This window comes from Phyllobates terribilis, unplaced genomic scaffold (genome assembly GCF_046119375.1).
Source record: "Phyllobates terribilis strain yellow unplaced genomic scaffold, ASM4611937v1 Scaffold_279__1_contigs__length_2497574, whole genome shotgun sequence".
Classification (NCBI taxonomy): Eukaryota; Metazoa; Chordata; class Amphibia; order Anura; family Dendrobatidae; genus Phyllobates; species Phyllobates terribilis.
The window spans coordinates 2,290,567-2,311,844 of record NW_027363039.1 but is presented as its reverse complement, the minus strand read 5'-3'; the positions used below and the strand labels follow the sequence as shown (position 1 = coordinate 2,311,844).

The 21,278-nt window shown below is 43.1% G+C and overlaps 1 protein-coding gene and 1 pseudogene; both read left to right on the top strand.

Moving 5' to 3' along the window:
- Positions 1-21,259, top strand: part of LOC141220285 (uncharacterized) — a 65,799-nt pseudogene extending 44,540 nt beyond the window's left edge.
- Positions 1-21,278, top strand: part of LOC141220281 (uncharacterized) — a 131,449-nt gene that overhangs the window by 65,149 nt on the left and 45,022 nt on the right.

Here is a 21,278-nt window from a genome sequence, read left to right as displayed (position 1 = left end):
GGCACATCAGGGGCTCTCCAAACGCGACACGGTGTCCACTAACAAATTGAATGGAAAATCGGCTCAAATTGTTAGCGGACGCCATGTTGCGTTTGGAGAGCCTCTGTGTGCCTAAACATTGGAGCTCCCCCACAAGTGACCCCATTTTGGAAACTAAACCCCCCAAGGCACCTATCTAGATGCATAGTGGGCACTTGGAACCCCCAGGTGCTTCACAAATTGATTCGTAAAAATGAAAAAGTGGAAAAAAAAACACTTTTTCATTTTTACGAATCAATTTGTGAAGCACCTAGGGGTTCCAAGTGCTCACTATGCATCTAGATAGGTGACTTGAGGGGTCTAGTTTCCAAAATGGGGTCACTTGTGGGGGAGCTCCAATGTTTGGAGAGCCCCTGTTTGCCCAAACGCAACATGGCGTCCGCTAATTATTCAAGCAAATTTTACAATCAAAAAGTCAAATGGCGCTCCTTCCCTTCCGAGCCCTGCCGTGCGCCCAAACAGTGGTTTTTCCCCACATATGTGGTATATGCGTGCCCAGGGTTAATTGCACAACAAATTTTGGGGTCCATTTTTTCTTGTTACCCCTGTGAAAATAAAAAAAATTGGGTCTAAAGTAACATTTTTGTGAAAAAAGTTAAATGTTCATTTTTTTCTTCCACATTCCAAAAATTCCTGTGAAGCACCTGAAGGGTTAATAAAGTTCTTGAATGTGGTTTTGAGCACCTTGAGGGGTGCAATTTTTAGAATGGTGTCACTTTTGGGTATTTTCTGTCATAAAGGCCTCTCAAAGTGACTTCAAATGTGATGTGGTCCCTAAAAAAATGGTTTTGTAAATTTTGTTGAAAAAATGAGAAATCGCTGGTCAACTTTTAACCCTTATAGCTCCCTAACAAAAAAAAATTTTGGTTCCAAAATTGTGCTGATGTAAAGTAGACATGTGGGAAATGTTATTTATTAAGTAGTTTGTGTGACATATCTCTCTGATTTAAGGGCATAAAAATTCAAATTTTGAAAATTGCAAAATTTTCGCCAAATTTCCTTTTTTTTCACAAACGCAAGTGATATCGAAGAAATTTTACCACAACAATGAAGTACAATATGTCACGAAAAAACAGTTTCAGAATCAGGGGGATCCGTTGAAGTGTTCCAGAGTAATTATCTCATAAAGTGACAGTGGTCAGAATTGTAAAAATTGGCCCGGTCATTAACGTGCAAACCACCCTCGGGGGTAAAGGGGTTAAAGCTTTTTCTGTATTTTCATGACTATGAAAATTGTACATTCACACTGAAGGCATCAAAACTATGAATTAACACATGTGGAATTATATAGTTAACAAAAAAGTGTGAAACAACTGAAAATATGTCTTATATTCTAGGTTCTTCAAAGTAGCCACCTTTTGCTTTGATGGCTGCTTTGCACACTCTTGGCATTCTCTTGACACTTCCAGCTCTGGGATCGATGGGGTCTCCTCAACCTCTCCTGCCAATACCTCTAGGGGAACCTATCGGGGTCACACTTTGTCCCTAGGTCGGCGACCCCCTACTGCAGGTATCCCTGACTCGGAATCTTTGGGTTCCGTGCCCGGACATTTACCCTGGGAGGGTTAATTTTGTTCTCCCATAGGGACCAGTACAGGGGTAAGTATCTTCCCAAAACAGTCTCATCAGGAAGGGTCTTCACCACTCCCACCACATGTTTCATCTCCCCACACGGGGTGGAAAAAGTAACCTCTGCTGTCGGAGGTCCCCATGTATGCAAACAACCCCGACTTTCCATCCTCTGGGGTTCTCCTTGGCAACCAGTGACCCATGGACCAGAGTCACTAGGCTCCCTGAGTCCAAGAGAGCCTCCTTCTGGTACCCTTTGACGAGTACCTGGCACAATTGGGGTTCGCTGCCCACAGCGTCTGCAGTCACGGTGCAGACTGTCTGGGCATACATCGAGACTCTGCGCGTGAACCCACAGTCCATGGGTTCAACAGTCAGGGGGCAGTTGTCAGCCACATGCCCTGGCCCTTGGCGCAGCCAGCACCTGATAGTGGAGGCACCGTTAGTCTTTGAGACCGTTTTAGGGGACACTGGTCTGCCTCCCTCACTCCAGGGTACCCCCTCATTATGGGCTCGGTACTGACTGTCCCCAGCAGAGGGACGCAACCATTTCACCGGCTCCTGGGCTTGCAGGGTCCGGCGTGATAGTCGCAGTGGGGCAGAGTCCCGTATAAAGTCCTGAGTGGCCGTGTACCACCCGATCAGGCTAACCACCTGGTCTAAAGTGCCTGGGTCCCCTTGCCGCACCCAACTCTGTATAGCTGCTGGCAGAGTTCTCCCCACAACCCTCTCCACCATCTGGGCCAGAGCCAAAGTCTCAGGCTGGAGCCACCTTTTAACTAGCTGCAGCAAGTCATATGCCTGAGACCTCACGGGCCCGGCCTCCACAAAGGTCCATGAAAACACCCGTTGGGTTCTCAAATATGTATTAACTCCCAGTAGGGCAAGGATCTCACATCTCAGCTTCCCATAGTCCTGGTCATCATCGCAATTCAGGCCAAAGTAGGCCTTCTGCGCGTCGCCTATCAAAAACTGAGCCACCACGTCAGCCCACTGGGAAGTTGGCAGGTTCTCCCACTCCGTGGTGTGCATGTAGATGGTGAGGAAGGCTTCTACGTCATCCTCCGAATTCGGCTTCCTTAAGGCTGAACGGACCTTGTCCCGGGCTTCACAACTTTCCGGGGTCGGTGCTGGTGGCGTCTCTTGCAGAGCCGCAATCTGCTGCACGATCATGTCATTAGTGCGCTGCTGGTGCTGCTCCTGCTGTTGCTGCTCCTGCTGTTGCCTCTGGAGATGTTGGTGCTGCTGGGTGAGTACTAACTGCTTTAGTAGCCCCTCCATATCTGCAGGCTTGAGCTGTAGCTTTACAGACTTGGTCACAGACATGCTGGTTTTGGGGTATGCCTCAGTTCACACTGCCCGCATTCTCCACCATATTGTAATGAGGCAGTGACCCAAGGAAAGTTCAACTTTAAATGTCTTTATTTGCACAATGTCCTCCGGATCGCAGCCGGGTGATCCAAACAGTCCGTGTAAACCTGCCGCCATTTTACTCGGGTGCACCAGTTAAGTTGCCTTCACAAGCCTTTGTTGTACCTTCACCCAGGCTTGCATTGAACAGAGCCTCCTGCTCTGCAGCTTAGCAAACAAACCACTGACACACCCAAACCTTTTGCTGAAGGTTTTTTAATGGATTCTGTGGCCATGAGCCACTTGTAAGACTCGGCAGGAGGGAGTGGACCGCCCCACTGCCACCTGCAGATCACTCCCAAAATAAAAGCCCACGCTGGGTTTTCTTAAATCAAACTTGGTCAAATAGTTTGACCAAGTCCAAACTTTCCTTTTATTTTGCTCTGCAGCGACAGGTGTTTCTGTGATTCCAGTGCACTCCAGCGGGTTCAATGTGCCTCTATGAGCATCCTGGGGGATACATACCGTCCCCCGCATATAATTCCCCTCACTGCCTCACGACTGTAATACAGAGATAAAAACCTGTGATCCCAATGTATTACCTGTGACAATACAGCTTTTCTTCTCAGTTATTCCAGACGATTAGATTTGTTAAATCAAGAGAAATGGCATTTATAGAAGGGCCGGATGATTGTCTCACAGTGAATGTCATTGTAGGTTAAAATAATTGATAAAGAATGTAGAACTTGTGGAGACCGGTTGGACTTGATGGACCTGAGTCTTATTTACACCTATATAACTATGTATTCATGGGGTTAACCGCAAAGGTCAGAGTTTAAGCACCGATCGCTGCCGTTACAGGTAGATGCTGGATATTGGGAAGGGAATAAATACTTTATAGGAAAATGTATATTTTATTAGAACAGATGTATTTCGGTCATCCCATCTGAAAATAACTATAAAGTGAAGACCCCGATGGGCTCATACTGGGACCCCCTCACATAGACTCCTCGGGTGCTATTATTTTCAACAATAAAGAGGTTAAATAGCTGGAGGTTTACTTATTTCTAGTTCTCAGAAGGAAAAAAACTCAGACGACCCCCCATGGGGAATCGGCATGTGTCCCTTATTCATTATCCTGTGACTATGACATAAATCTGTGTTGGGAGTCCTCCTATAATCCATGTGGTGACGGCTCGGAGGACCTGCTTCTCCCGCTGCTCAGTGACTGGGCTTCTGTGCACTGCTGATCACCATTATTGGCATCCCTTCATTTTTTTCATGGCCTGTACAATATCTTCAGAAATAATGAACGTTACAGTATATCCTTAAGATTTTTTTAATTGGTGGTCCAAAGTAATACAACAATAGAACATTGTTTAACCTCCTTGTGGCAATTTCAAAGATGAAACCGAATAAACAGCATGTGCAGCAATAAAGGCCCCCCTAAACCCCTAATTAATACTTGGCAGAAAAACAAGAACATCCTCCAGCGGTAGCCAAAAATATAAAAAGCAAAGTTTATTGATCACATTAGAAACTGTAGTAGCAAGTCACCAAAAGAGATCCATAGATATTCTATTGTATTTTCTGCTGTTTGTCTCCACGTCCGAGACTGGGACTTCTCCGTGCGCTGCCTTACAGATGAAGACTGCTAATCCACGTTGGGTGAGCTGACTATTCCTTTACCCCATTCCCCTCTGTTCTTCAAGTAATTAATACTTGGTTGCACACCCTTTGGCATTGCTGACAACCTCCAAACATTTCTTGCAGCCATCTATAAGCTTCTTGCACTTCTCAGCTGGGATTTTCTCCCGCGCTTCCTTTGCAGTTTGTTCGAGCTCTTGAAGGTTTGCAGGTTATTTTTCCCAACGGCAGATTTCAGCTCACCCCAAAGATTTTCAGTGGGATTGAGGTCTGAACTCATTGCTGGCCATTATAAAACAGTCTATGTTTTTTATTTTTCAACCATTCCTGTGTACTTTTGGATATGTGCTTTGGGTCATTGTCTTGCTGGAGGACCCATGATCTTTGACTCAAACCAAATTTTCTTTCACTGGGTAGGACATTTCTGTTAGAACCCTCCTGTTTGTTTTTTCCATCTTGTGTTTTGCGGTCACGTGATCATCTGCCTTTATATTCCAACTCCGCCCTTGTGGCTGTGCTGGACTTCAGTGTTTGACTGTTTCTCTAGCCTGCCTTTCTCTGTCAAGTTCGCTTGGTCCTCTGGGACCTCTAGTACATTTTTGTCAGTTTGTCTTTGTGTTCTGCAACAACTTCTCTGTTTCGGAGGTGTCCCATTTTTGTCCCAGCCCTTAGTGCTTTTAGGGACCCCTTCCTTTATTCTATAGGTCTTCGTTCAGACTAGCCTAGGACTAAGGCGGATCTGTTCACTAGGAACAGGCTGCCAGCTACATCGTAGGGATTCAGCTTAGTCTTACTGTAGGGACAGCTTTCCCCTATCTTTGCTTAGTATTTGTTGCTGATCAGAACAGTAAGTCCAGCCCAAAAAACTTAAAGGAAAGAAATTCGGGGATCAGTATGGTTTCCATCCAGGATTTGGCTCAACGCCTGCAGGGATTGTCTCTGGAGGTGGCCGAGCTTCAGCAACACTTGAGTATCTGTTCTGGAGCGCATTTTGTCAAACCCAAGGTAGGACTGCCTGATGTTTTTTATGGTAAACATCAGTTCCTTTAAAAACGCTTGTTTGTTATATTTTCGTTTGAGACCAAGGTCCTCTGGGAATGAATCACAGCTCATTGGTTTTATTATGTCACTTTTGCGCAATGAACCACAGGGGTGGGCCTTTTCTCTCCAACCTAATGATCCGTGTTTAAGGTTTGTTGAAGAATTTTTTTCTGCTATGGGGCTATTATGTGACGATCCTGATCGAATCTCATCTGCTGAATCAAAACTCAGGCATTTGAATCAGGTGTCAGGTGATGTTGAAAATTATTGCACACACTTCAGGAGATGGGCTTCACAAGTTAAGTGGAATGATCCTGCGCTGAGATGTTTATTTCTTGCTGGTCTGAGTGAAAGGGTTAAGGATCTGTTAATTGTATTCCCTGCACCTGAGACTCTGCAGGATGCCATGCAAATTGCTGTTGTGTGGACAGGAGGCTGAGGTGCAGGCTTAATGAGATAAAGACTTCTGTAATGTCAGTTCCTAGTCCCCAGAAAATCTGCTCTGATGGCGGAGAACCGATGGAGGTTGGGGCGATGTCACTCCGCTCTCAGGAAAGAGACCGGAGGTTCGCCGAGGGATTGTGTCTTTATTGTGGTAAAGCTGACCATTTGATTAAGTATTGTGAGAGTCGTTTAAGTAAAGAAAAAAAAAAAGGTCAGTTACGCCTGTATAGCTTGTTTACGCTCTGCAGGAGTATTCCTTTCTGGGTGTACTACTTTGCAGGGAGATTTGATTGAATTTCAAGTATTTGTGAATTGTGGTTCAACACTTAATGTGATTGATAAAGGGTTTTTGGAAAACCTTAAATTGAAATACAAACCTTTGTCATCACCTATTTCTGTGATTGCAATTGATAACACTCCCTTGAAATGTATTACTCACAAGACTGCTGCATTTCCCCTCACTATCAATGGAGTTCACCAAGAAATTTTGGACTTGGTTGTTTTAGATAATTTACCCTCTCCAGTTGTTCTAGGATTGCCTTGGTTAAAACTGCACAATCCTTTGTTGGACTGGTCTACAAATATGATAGTCTTGGAGTCTGAAGTGCTATGATAAATGTTGTAATGGTCGCATTGCGGCTGTGGAAAAAGGGGAATTACTGGTACCTATTCAAGATTTTTGGAGGGTTTTTTTCGGAGGAGGAGTCGCAAGTTTTACCTCCTCATAGGGATTATGATTGCGCCATTGAGTTTGTTCCGGGAGCTACTCTTCCCAAGAGTCGCTTGTTTAATCTGACTATCCCTAAAAGAAAGGCCTTGGAGGAATACATACAGACTAGCCTGGCTGCTGGTCACATTAGACCTTCTAAGTCGCCTGTGGCAGTTGTATTTTTGTTTGTTAAAAAAAAGGACGGCGGTTTACATCCATGTCTGGATTTTCGTGAAATTAATAAGATTACCGTACACAATTCCTTCCCATTGCCGTTAATTCCTGACTTGTTTAACCAGTGAGTGGGGGCCAAGTGGTTCTCCAAAATTGATCTCCGGGGGGCCTTTTACGAGTGAAGGAGGGTGATGAATGGAAAACTGCCTTTAACACTCCAGTAGGTCATTTTGAGAATCTGGTAATGCCTTTCGGTCTTACCAATGCACCTGCATTTTTTCAGAACCTTATTAATGACATCCTGAGACCTTTGATTGGTAAGAATATGGTTGTGTATTTGGATGACATTTTGATTTACTCACCAGATCTAGAGTCCCATTGGCAGAGTGTACGTGAAGTTTTGCAGATATTGAGTGATAATTCACTCTTTCCTAAGCTGGAGAAATGTGAGTTCGCTGTGCAGTTAATTAGTTTTTTGGGCTACATTGTCTCCAGTGAGGGTTTTGAGATGGACCCTGTGAAGGTTCAGGCTGTGCAGGAATGGCCTAGGCCTATTGGTTTGAAATCTATACAGAGATTTTTGGGTTTTGCCAATTATTACAGGAAATTCATTAAGAATTTTTCTGTAATTGTTAAACCTCTAACCGATCTCACCAGGAAAGGTGTGAATACAGCCCAGTGGACTACTGAGGCCATTGAAGCGTTTGAGTATCTGAAAGAGAGGTTCAGTTCTGCCCCTATCCTTATGCAGCCTGATGAGACCAAGCCTTTTTTGGTCAAGGTCGATGCTTCATCGGTGGGGGTCGGAGCAGTTTTGTCTCAGGAGAACAAGGGTGGAGTACATCCTTGTGCCTTCTTTTCGAAAAAAATTTCGGAAACTGAACTGAATTATGATGTTGGGAATCGGGAGTTGCTGGCTATTAAACTTGCGTTTGAACACTGGTGTCATTTTTTGGAAAGCGCTAGATTTCCTATTCAGGTTTTCACAGATCATAAGAATTTGATCTGTCTGGATGCTGCCAAGCGCTTGAATGCCCGTCAAGCTAGGTGGGCACTTTTTTTTTCTCGGTTTCATTTTTCTGTTACCTATATACCTGGTACTAGGACTGTTAAAGCCGATGCTTTATCTCGCAGCTTCTCTCCTACGGTCGGTGCCGAGGAAGAGGAGAGCATTTTGCAGAAAGGAGTTGTGGTGGCGGCATTGGACTCCGTTTTGGAGAATGGGATTCTGAAAGCTCAAGATAATGCTCCATCTAACACTCCCCATGGGAGGTTGTTCGTGCCTAGAGCCTTTAGGAGAGATTTGTTTGTGGAGTGTCATGAGTCTCGGTTGGCAGGTCATCCAGGAATTTTGGAGACTAAGAGACTTATCAGTCGCAGTTTTTGGTGGCCTGGATGGCAGAAGGAAGTCATCAAGTGGGTGCGTCAGTGTACTGTGTGTGCTAGGTCAAAGGCTTCACATACTCCTGCTGCGAGGTTGCTTTGCCCTCTGGAGGTTCCTAGTGCGCCTAGGACGCATCTCACAATAGATTTTATTACTGGTCTTCCTGTGTCCGAGGGTTTTACTGTCATCTGGGTGGGTGTGGACCGTTTTAGTAAGATGTGTCATTTGGTTCCATTCATTAAGTTGCCCTGCGCCAAGACACTCGCTAAGGCGTTTGTTAAGGAGATTGCCAAGCTCCATGGCGTTCCCACGGATATTGTTTCTGATAGAGGACCTCAGTTTGTGGCTCTCTTTTGGCGTGCTTTTTGTGACAGGTTGGGAGTCCATTTGTCATTTTCGTCTGGTTATCATCCTGAGTCTAATAGACAGACTGAAAGAAAGAACCAGGATGTTGAACAGTTTTTGCGTTGTTTTGTGGCGGACAATCAAGAGGTGTGGTCTGAGTTTCTGCCTCTCCCAGAATTTGCTCTTAACAATCATACATCCTCCTCTGCTGGGTGTTCTCCTTTTCTTTGTTGTACTGGGAGACATCCGTCTTTTGGTTCGTTCTCCAAATTGGGGTCGGCGGTGCTGGAGGAGGAGAATTTTTCCGGTGATTTGGAGAGAGTTTGGACTAATGTACGTTGCAACCTTCAAGAGGCTAACAAGAAATCCAAGAAGTATTTTGACAGGAAACGTAAGGAGGTTTTGTTTACTGTGGGTGACATGGTTTGGTTGTCCTCGAAGAACCTGCGGTTGAGGATTCCCTCTAAAAAACTGGGTCCTAAGTTTGTGGGTCCATTTAAAGTGCTTCAGGCTGTTAACCCATCTGCTGTTAGGTTGGATGTCCCTACTTCATGGAAGATTAATCCTGTGTTTCATGTTTCCTTGTTGAAAAAGGCTGATGTATAGGGATGCCACTGTCACAGTTCCTCCTGTTGTGGAAGACGGCGAATATGAAATTTCTCGTATCTTGAATTCTAGATGGCATAGAGGAAGATTACAGTATCTTGTCTCCTGGAAGTGTTTCGGTCCCGAAGACAACTCCTGGGTAAGGACGGATGATGTCTCTGCTCCTAGGCTTGTTAATGATTTCCACAGGAGGTTTCCGCATAGGCCTGGGCCTGGAGGATCCGGAGGATCCTCATAAAAGAGGGGGTACTGTTAGACCCCTCCTGTTTGTTTGTTGTTTCCATCTTGTGTTTTGCGGTCACGTGACCATCTGCCTTTATATTCCAGCTCCGCGCTTGTGGCTGTGCTGGACTTCAGTGTTTGACTGTTTCTCTAGCCTGGTGCTTCGGTGCCTTTCTCTGTCAAGTTCGCTTGGTCCTCTGGGACCTCTAGTACATTTTTGTCAGTTTGTCTTTTTGTGTTCTGCAACAACTTCTCTGTTTAGGTGGTGTCCCATTGTTGTCCCAGCCCTTAGTTCTTTTAGGGACCCCTCCCTTAATTCTATAGGTCTTCGTTCAGACTAGCCGAGGACTAAAGCAGGTCTGTACACTAGGAAAAGGCTGCTCGCTACATCGTAGGGATTCAGCTTAGTCATACTGTAGGGACAGCTTTCCCCTATCTTTCCGTAGTACTTATTGCAGATCATAACAATTTTGCTCTAAAACCTCTTTATAATTCTTTAATTTCATGATTCCTGTGATATGGTCAAGGCCTCCAGTACCAGATGCTGCAATGCAACCCCACAGTATTGTGGATCCTCCACCATGCTTAAGTGTTGGTAAGGTTTTCTTTCCTTATATCAAAAGAATCTAGTCAGCACTCCGTACAGCTGGGGTGGTGCACGTGGAAAACAGTGTTTCTAGGAAAAGCTAATCCCGGCACTCACGTGTTGATGATTAATTTGTTTATTCCACAACTCACATTGTGAGTTGTGGAATAAACAAATTAATCATCAACACGTGAGTGCCGGGATTTGCTTTCCTTATATAACCTTCATTGCGTCGTCTGTAAACAAACTGTTGCTTTGCATTGCCAAAAAGCTCTATTTTTGTTTTATCTGTCCACAGAACATTTTCCCAGAAGGATTGAGGCTTATCAAGGTACTCTTTGGCAAACATCAGTCGTTCCTTTTTATGTCTTTTATTCAGCAATGGTTTCTTCCTTGGCCTTCGCCAATAAAGCTCTGCTTGGTTTAGTGTGCGGCATATGGTACTTGTTGAAACCATGACCCCAGACTATTCCAGGTTGGCCTTCAGGTCTTTGGATGTTTGACATGATGTTTTTTTTCCACTATTTCCACCAATCTTCGAAGACCTCTTTTGCCAATTTTCCTCTTTCCAGGGAGGTTCTTGATGGTTCCATGCTTGGCAAACTTATTAATGACATTGCGCACTGTTGAAACTAGGATACCAAGGTTTTTGGAGATGGCCTTCTACCCTTTGGAAGCCTTGTGTTTGCTAATAGCAGTTCTTATGTCCTCAGGCAGCTCCTTTGTCTTCACCATTGTGACAAAGGAACGGGGCCTACCATGTGGCTTTTTAAAACATTGAAGTCATCATTCATTGGCTAATTCTTGTCACATGGGCACTGACAATCACAGGAGTATCTCTTTTGTGATTTACCACAGGCGAGTCAAAATGTGTTTCCATACTAAATTAAGGTAAAGGTGGAAATACCAGTGACACAGAAAGCGTTAGATTTTTCTATTTTTCCCTCCCATTGGTTTTTGTTTTAAATTATCATTTGCTCTTTTGTATTTAACACGAGTCTCTATACAAAAAAACTGTTTCACTTTATTCATTTTTTTCAGGAGATATTCCACATTATGTACTTAAAGCGCACCTGTCAGCAGGATTGTGCTTAGTAAACTGCATAGATTGACAGGTAGGCGACATTACACTGATTAAAATGATACCTTTTTTGATTAAATCCGTCCTGTGGTTCTTGTGTAATGTTTACTTTCAGTTTGGAGATAATGATATGCCCGTGCTCCAGGGCGACCTGTGGGGGGCGCTCTATCTGGTGCTCTGATTGCATATTCACCTGTATGCTCTTATGGCAGCTCACTGTGCCTTCACTGACCTGCCTCTTATTTTACCTAGTCACGCACTACTAGATGCATTATGTAAAATAGGAGGCAGGTCAGTGAACGATAAGTGAGCTGCCATAAGAGCATACAGATGAATATGTAAGCAGAAACCCAGATAGAGCGCCCCCCATAGGCTGCCCCGGAGCACGAGCATATCATTATCTCCAAGCTGAAAGTAAAGATTACACAAGAACCACAAGACGGATTTTATCAACCAAGATATCCGCTGTCTAGTACTCTGAAAATGGTGGAGGCCCACAAAGCAGGAGAAGGCTATGAGCAAAGCGTTTTCAAGTTGCCCTTTCCTCGGTTCAAAATGTAATAAAGAAATGGCAGTTAACAGAAACAGTGGAAGGCAAGATAAGGTCTGGAAGACCAAGCAAATTTTCAGTAGGATTGATAGGCAAATCAGAACCCCCGCCTGACTGCAAAAGACCTTCAGAAAGATTTAGCAGACTCTGGAGTTGTGGTAGTAACATAGTAACATAGTTTGTAAAGCCGAATAAAGACTTGCGTCCATCATGTTCGACCTGTTAGTTCTGTAATTGCTAAAGTTGATCCAGAGGAGGGCAAAAACCCCAAATGATTTGGCCAATCTTCACCTGAGGAAAAATTCCCTCCCGACTCTGAAACCAGCAGTCAGAATAAATCCCTGTATCAACCTACTATTTTATTTTATTTTTAAGTATACGCTGAAATCTGCCTGGTATCTAGAAATGCATCCAGTCCCCGCTTGAACTGGTTTAGTGAATCCGACATTACCGTCTCCTCACTCAGTGAATTCCATATTCTCACTGCTCTTACCGTAAAGAACCCCTTCCTATGCTGGTGCTGAAACCTTTTCTCTTCCAGTCTTAGTGAGTGCCCTCTTGTTACCGTAATATCCCTCCTTTTGAACAAATCCCGGGCAAGATCTCTATACTGTCCCCTAACATATTTGTACACATTTATTATGTCCCCCCTCAACCTTCTCTTTTCCAGGCTGAATAGTCCTAGTTTTGCCAACCTCTCTGGGTATTGCAGTCCCTCCATTCCCTTTATTAATTTTGTTGCCCTCCTTTGTACCTTTTCAAACTCATTTATATCCTTTCTATATATTGGGGCCCATAACTGAGCACAGTATTCCAAGTGTGGTCTGACCAGTGCTTTGTACAGTGGAAGAACAATGTTCTCATCCTTTGCAGCTATACCTCTTCTGATACATCCCATTACCCTGTTTGCCCTTACAGCAGCGGCCTGACTTTGGGCACTACAATTTAGTTTGCTATCAATCAAGATGCCCAAGTCCTTCTCCATCTCTGAATTCCCCAATGATTTCCCATTCAGTGAGTACTGGTGACTTCCATTTCTCCTTCCCATATGTATGACCTTACATTTCTCCTCGTTAAACCTCATTTGCCATTTAATGCTCCACCTACCCAGCTTATCCAAATCCCTCTGTAGGTCTGCACTGTCCTCTTTTGTATTAATTGTTTTACATAACTTTGTGTCATCTGCAAATATTGATATTTTACTATTTATCCCGTTGACTATGTCGTTAATAAAGATATTAAATAACATTGGGCCTAGTACAGACCCCTGTGGTACCCCACTAGTGACGCTTACCCAATCTGAGTATATTCCATTTATAACCACCCTCTGCCTTCTATCCCTTAGCCAGTTTGCTACCCACTTACAGACATTTTCCCCCAGCCCCATCATTCTCATTTTGTATACCAACCTATTATGTGGCACGCTATCGAATGCTTTTGAGAAGTCGAGATACACGACATCCACTGGTTCCCCCTGATCTACTCGAGAGCTAACCTCCTCGTAGAAGTCAATCAGGTTTGTTTGGCAGGAGCGATTCCTCACGAAACCATGTTGGTTCGGGATTAAAAGATTATTAGCATCAAGATGCTCCGTAATTGCCTCTTTAATGAAGCTTTCAAAAATTTTGCCCACAACGGACGTCAGACTCACCGGCCGACAGTTTCCGGCGTCACTTTTTGCTCCCTTTTTGAATATTGGCACTACATTCGCCTGTCGCCAATCAAGTGGTACAGACCCAGTCTCAACAGAGTCCTTAAATATAAGATATAACGGTCTGTCTATCACATTACTTAGTTCCCTTAGTACCCGTGGGTGTATGCCATCAGGTCCTGGTGATTTGTTTATTTTAATGTTACTGAGGCGTTTCTGTACCTGTACCTGTACATTGTAATACTCTTCAGAGACACCTGCACAAAAATGGCCTTCATGGAAGAGTCATCAGAAGAAAACCTCTCCTGCGACCTCACCATGAAATTCAGATTCAGAAGTGCAAAAGAACATCTAAAAAGGTCTGATGCATTTTGGAAACAAGTCTTGTGGACCGATGAGGTTAAAATAGAGCAATGATCAAAGTTGTGTGGAGAAAAAAGGGCACAGAATTTTAGGAAAAGAACATCTCGCCAACCATTAAGCATGGTGGTGGATCAATCATGCTTTGGGGTTGTGTTGCAGCCAATGGCACAGGGAACGGGTAGAGGGAAGAATGGATTCCATGAAATTTCAGCAAATTCTTGATACAAACATAACACCATCTGCAAAAAAGCTGGAGGTGAAAAGAGGATGGCAAATGATAATGATACTAAACACACGTCAAAAGGCACAAGCTGAAGGTTTTACAATGGCCCTCATAGTCCCCTGATTTGAACATCATTGAAAATCTGTGGCTAGACCTCAAAATAGCAGACGATGCAAGACGCCCCAGGAATCTCACAGAACTGGAAGAATTCTCCAAAGAAGAATGAAAGAATGAGAATCCCTCAAACAAGAATTGAAAGACTATTGTCTGGCTACAAAAAGCATTTACAAGCTGGGATACTTTCAAAAGGGGGCGCTACTAGCTACTAACCTTGCCGGGTGCCAAAACTTTTGCATTTGCCCATTTTCCCTTATTGAATTTTTTTTTAAATGTAAAAGATAAAAATATATATAATTTATTATTTATTGTTTTGCCTAAAATACAAAGGAAATGTCATCTGTAACTTTAGGCCGTTTAGAGATTATTTCATCTTCAACTTAACTGTTCACAATAACAGTAATTTTGACCATTGGTGCCCAAACTTTTACATGTCACTGTATTCTGTCACTTTGTGTTTCCTATAGATGGACTCATGGAACGAAATCCACCAGAGAGATGTCCCCGTCCTCTGTATCCCCAGGACTGTCCAGAGGAGAATCACAACATCCCGGAGAGTCATCAGGTAGACGGTGCTGAGCCCTGTACCGGATCTGTATATGGGGGACATTTCTGATCGAGGTCATAGATGTCACAGATTTTGGTGGTTTCTTGTATTGTGCTGATTGTTACATCTGATATATCAGGAGGAAGATCCGACTAAGAATAAAGTGAAGGACGAGACAGAAGAAGAAGCGATGACGAGGGGGGATCAGCCGTGTGTGAGTGACGTGAAGGAGGAGATTCCTGTAGATGTTTCCACAGGTATGTAATAATGACCGGCGTATGACGATGATGATTGGCGTATGACGATGATGACTGGCATGTGACTATGATTAGTGGCGTGTGATGATGATGACTGGCATATGACGATGATGATTGGCATGTGACTATGATTAGTGACGTGTGATGATGATGACTGGCGTATGACGATGATGATTGGCATGTGACTATGATTAGCGGCGTGTGATGATGATGACTGGCGCATGATGATGATTGGCATGTGAATATGATTAGTGGCGTGTGATGATGATGACTGGCGTATGACGATGATGATTGGCATGTGACTATGATTAGTGACGTGTGATGATGATGACTGGCGTATGACGATGATGATTGGCTTGTGACTATGATTAGCGGCGTGTGATGATGATGATTGGCATGTGACTATGATTAGCGGCGCCTGACGATGACCGGTGTGTGATATTGTATGAAGTCTCCGGTGCAGTGAAGCTTTATCCGCCGTCCACATCACAGCAGAAGCGTCCGGTGATGGCGCGGCTGCTCTTGTACAGAGTCCGGTTGCGCACCGATGAATAACTGGGCCGCATTCACACCTCTTCTTAATGATTTAATAAGCACATTTTTAATTTTCCTAATTGTGTTTTTTAATATTACTTCCATCTTTTACTTCCATATTATTCTTACACAAGTCTCATGTTGCCATATAAATGACTGAGCTTGCGATTCGGACAGAACCCCGGGGGAAGATTCCGTATAATGAGGCGCTGTGGATGCCGTCTGGCCTATGATCCAGTGATGTCCATCTTTTTCAGTGTGCATAAAAGCGCAGTCGACCAGAGGCTAGACGGAGTCCGGTGTAACTCTGCTGCCTCATTATTCTGAATGGATCCCTCGGGGGTGTCATCTGAATCATGTATTTTGTAGATTTAGATGGAAACCCCGATGTACAGTGGGTACGGAAAGTATTCTTACCCTTTTAAATTTTTCACTCTTTGTTTTATTGCAGCTATTCGGTAAGTTCTAAAATGTTCATTTTTTTCTCATTAAAGTACACGCTGCACCCCATCTTGACTGAAAAAAAAACAAGAAATGTAGACATTTTTGCAAATTTATTAAAAAAGAAAAACTGAAATATCACATGGTCATAAGTATTCAGACCCTTTGCTCAGTGTTGAGTAGAAGCCCCTTTTGAGCTAGTACAGCCATGAGTCTTCTAGGGAATGATGCAACAAGTTTTTCACCCCTGGATTTGGGGATCCTCTGCCATTCTTCCTTGCAGATCCTCTCCAGTTCCGTCAGGTTGGATGGTGAACGTTGGTGGACAGACATTTTCAGGTCTCTCCAGAGATGCTCAATTGGGTTTAGGTCAGGGCTCTTGCTGGGCCAGTCAAGAATGGCCACAGAGTTGTTCTGAAGCCACTCCTTTGTCATTTTAGCTGTGTGCTTAGGGTCACTGTCTTGTTGGAAGGTGAACCTTCGGCCAAGTCTGAGGTCCAGAGCACTCTGGAAGAGGTTTTCATCCAGGATATCTCTGTACTTGGCTGCATTCATGTTTCCTTCAATTGCAACCAGTCATCCTGTCCCTGCAGCTGAAAAATACCCCCATAGCATGATGCTGCCACCACCATGTTTCACTGTAGGGATTGTATTGGGCGGGTCATGAGCAGTGCCTGGTTTTCTCCACACATACCGCTTAGAATTATCACCAAAAGTTCTATCTTCGTCTCATCAGACCAGAGAATCTTATTTCTCATAGTCTGTGAGTCCTTCATGTGTTTTTGAACAAACTTTATGCGGGCTTTCATGTCTTGCACTGAGTAGAGGCTTCCATCTGGCCACTCTGCTATAAAGGCCCGACTGGTGGAGGGCTGCAGTGATCGTTGACTTTTGTGAGTTTTCTCCCATCTCCCTACTGCATCGCTGGAGCTCAGCCACAGTGATCTTGGGGTTTTTCTTTACCTCTCCTACCAAGGCTCTTCTCCCACGATTGCTCAGTTTGGCTGGACGGCCAGGTCTAGGAAGACTTCTGGTGGTCCCAAACTTCTTCCATTTAAGGATTATGAAGGCCACTGTGCTCTTAGGAACCTTGAGTAATGCAGAAATTCTTTTGTAACCTTGGCCAGATCTGTGCCTTGCCACAATTCTGTGTCTGAGCTCCTTGGGCAGTTCCTTTGAGCTCATGATTCTCATTTGGTCTGACATGCACTGTGAGCTGTGAGGTCTTATATAGACAGGTGTGTGTCTTTCCAAATCAAGTCCTATGAGTTTCATTAAACACAGCTGGACTCCAATGAAGGAGTAGAACCATCTCAAGGAGGATCAAAAGGAAATGGACAGCATGTGAATTAAATATGAGTGTCTGAGCAAAGGGTCTGAATACTTATGACCATGTGATATTTCAGTTTTTCTTTTTTAATAAATTTGCAAATTTGTCTGCATTTCTGCTTTTTTTCAGTCAAGATGGTGTGCAGAGTGTACTTTAATGAGAAAAATAAATGAACTTTTTAGAATTTACCAAATGGCTGCAATGAAACAAAGAGTGAAAAATGTAAAGGGGTCTGAATACTTCCCGTACCCACTGTAAGTGTTCAGCGTACAGCACAGGATAAATATGATCCAAAATGTTCTGTACCCCAAAATGCCACCATTAAGAGCTTCTACTCAACCCACAAAAATCAAGTCCCCACTCAGGTTCATCATCTGTAAACAGTAATATAGGGGGTGTCCATATTACTGGTAGCGCAAAGGCTCTGGAAAGTGACTTGGCTCCCACTTAAAGAAATCCAGTGACATCTGCGCTCCCAAATCCAAATGCCCCCTCCTCCTGGGCCCCACCGTGTGCAGTTACCATCCACATGTTTGGCATTACTGTAGCGGGGAGAGCCAAAAAATTTCTCCAGAAAGCACTAGCTGGGAATCATGTACTGGGCGCTACAACGTAAGGGCACTACAATGTACCGGACACTACAATGTACTGACCACTATAAGGGAATATTTGCATTTTCACTTCACAACATCCATTACTGCTCGTTTCTGGAAAGCACCCATGGAGTCAAATTCATCACTACACCTGTAGATACATTTCCATAGGGGTGTAATTTCCAAACTGGTGTCAATTGAGGGGGGATTCTGCTCTTCTGCCACTTAGGGGCTCTGTATATGGAGTCTGCAAAGTGTTCTACTAAAGTTTGTTCTCCAAGAGTCAAATAGCGCTCCTTCCCTCCCGAGTCTCGCCATGTGGCTAAGCAATACAGTACAGCCACATATGGGGTATTGCCCCTTTCAGCAGAAATTGTATAACAAATTATGTGGTCATTTTTACCCATTTTCCCTTGTGAAAATGTAAAATCTGGGGCTAAAATAATATTATAGTGGTAAAAATGTAATTTTTTTTTTTTTCACCGTTCAATTGTATAACATTTTGTGAATCACAATTACCTTGCATTCATTGGGAAAGTGCGCGGTGGATGCTGGGTGTGACGCACGGTGAAACCCCACCCACAGCCCGGCGTCCACCGCGGGGATCGCATCACCGAGTCACGCCTCACTTGACGTGACATCAGGGGAAGCAAGAGCCGGCTGAGGCCGGGGGTCGCGTGATGCCGGCGAGTGGCCAGCGATAGCGCCGCTCGCAGCCAATAAAGACAAAGCTAGGTAATTTAAAAAAATCTCTCAACGGGTTAATTACATTGGGGGCATTTTTAATAGTAGTTGACATCTTCTTTAATTACGTGGACACTTTTCTATACTAAGGGCAAGATACGAAGCTTGAGAGAGTGAAATGGCACTGGAGGTACATTAAGGGAACCTGTCATCAGTAATTACCACTTTAAGAACTATTTGCTGCCTAATCTCTGCCACCCCTGACTTGTGCCAATGTCACCAGTTTATAAGTGTCATTCACTTTACCCGTCATTGTGTTAATGTTATGGCATGTAGTTGTCCTCCTTATTACCGGTACTTTCACTGACGAGGGTCTTCATTGTGAGATCCAGAAAATACATTGAGAAATCTCTTTTGTGTTGAAGAAAAAAATCATATCTAATTTATCTTTCATCCTGATAGGAAATCCTTGTGAGAATAACAGTTCATCACTAAATTATAAAAAAGAAGATCTCATGAAGCACTCTAATGGAGAAAACCTCATCACCCTTCCTGCACCTCCTGGACTTCACAGCACTTCACTTTCTTATAATCCTCCTAATCATGAGGAATCATCTCCTGAGCAATCTCGCATTATTACCAAAAGTCCAGGAGGCAAAGTGGATTCAAGATTTCAGTGTGACAAGCAATTTACAAAAAGCTCAGATTTTTTAACACACATAAAACACAAAGGAAAAAAGCCATACTCCTGTTCAGAATGTGGGAAATGCTTTACATATAAATCAAGATTTGTTATACATGAGAGAATTCACACCGGAGAAAAGCCATTTTCATGTTCGGAATGTGGGAAGTCCTTTAAACATAAAGGGGATCTTATTACACATCAGAGAATTCACACAGGAGAGAAGCCATATTCATGTTCGGAATGTGGGAAATGTTTTGGAAGTAAATCAGACCTTGTTAAACATCAAAGAATTCACACAGGAGAAAAGCCATTTTCATGTTCGGAATGTGGGAAGTCCTTCAAACAGAAAGGGGATCTTATTAGACATCAGAGAATTCATACAGGAGAGAAGACATTTTCATGTTCAGAATGTGGGAAATGTTGTAGAAGTAAATCAGACCTTGTTAAACATCAAAGAATTCACACAGGGGAAAAACCTTTTTCATGTTTACAATGTAGAAGGTGCTTTCCAGATAAATCACTGCTTGTTATACATCAGAAAATTCACACAGGAGAAAAGCCGTATGCATGTTCAAAATGTGGAAAGTCCTTCACAGGTAAAGGAAGTCTTATTATACATCAGAGAATTCACACAGGAGAAAAGCCATATTCATGTTCAGAATGTGGGAAATGCTTTTCAGATAAAAGGACTCTTATTAGACACCAGAAAACTCACACAGGAGAGAAGCCATATTCCTGTTCAGAATGTGGGAAATGCTTTACATTTAAAGGGAGTCTTATTACACATCAGAAAATTCACACAGGAGAGAAGCCGTATTCATGTTCAGAATGTGGGAAGTCCTTTACAGATAAAGGGAATCTTATTCCACATCAGCAAATTCACACAGGAGAGAAGCCATATTCATGTTCAGAATGTGGGAAGTGTTTTAGTTATAAATCAGATCTTGTTAAACATCACAGAATTCACACAGGAGAAAAGCCGTATTCATGTCCAGAATGTGGGAAATGCTTTACAGAGAAATCAAAACTTGTGATACACGAGAAAATTCACACAGGAGAGCAGCCGTATTCATGTTCAGAATGCGGGAAATCTTTTATGCTTAAATCAAATCTTTCTGCTCATAAGAGAATTCATGCAGGAGAAAAGCCATTTTCTTGTTCAGAATGTGCGAAATGTTTTAAAAGTAAATCAGAGCTTGTTATACATCAAAGAATTCACACCGGGGAGAAACCGTTTTCATGTTTACATTGTGGAAAATGCTTTACAGGTAAATCAGATCTTGTTAGACATCAGAGAACTCACACAGGAGAGAAGCCGTATTCATGTTCAGAATGTGAGAAGTCCTTTACAGATAAAAGGAGTCTTATTCCACATCAGCGAATTCACACAGGAGAGAAGCCATATTCGTGTTCAGAATGTGGGAAATGCTTTACAAATAAAGGGAATCTTATTAGACATCAGAGAAATCACACAGGAGAAAAAACATTTTCATGTTCACTATGTGAGAATTCCTTCACAAATAAAGGGAGTCTTATAACACATCAGAGAATTCATACTGGAAAGTCGCTATCTTCATGCTCAGAATGTGGGAAGTGTTTTAGTTATAAATCAGATCTTGTTAAACATCACAGAATTCACACAGGAGAGAAGCCGTATTCATGTTCAGAATGCGGGAAATCTTTTATGCGTAAATCAATTCTTGCTGCACATAACAGAATTCATACAGGAGAATAGCCATTTTCTTGTTCAGAATGTGGGAAATGTTTTATATATAAATTGGATCTTGTTAAACATCACAGAATTCACACAGGAGAAAAACTTTTTTCATGTTTAGCATGTGGAAGATGCTTTGCAAATAAATCAGATCTTGTTAGACATCACAGAATTCACACAGGAGAGAAGCCGTATTCATGTTCAGAATGTGGGAAATCTTTTATACATAAATCACGCCTTGTAAAACATGAGAGAAGTCATATGGGAAAGAAAGTGTAATTATGTTCACTGTGTTTTATAAAGTTTAATAAACATTGTTCAGCCTAAATGAGTACACCCCCTTTGATGAGTAAGATTTTATTTAATAGCTCACTGAACACAAGATCAATTTC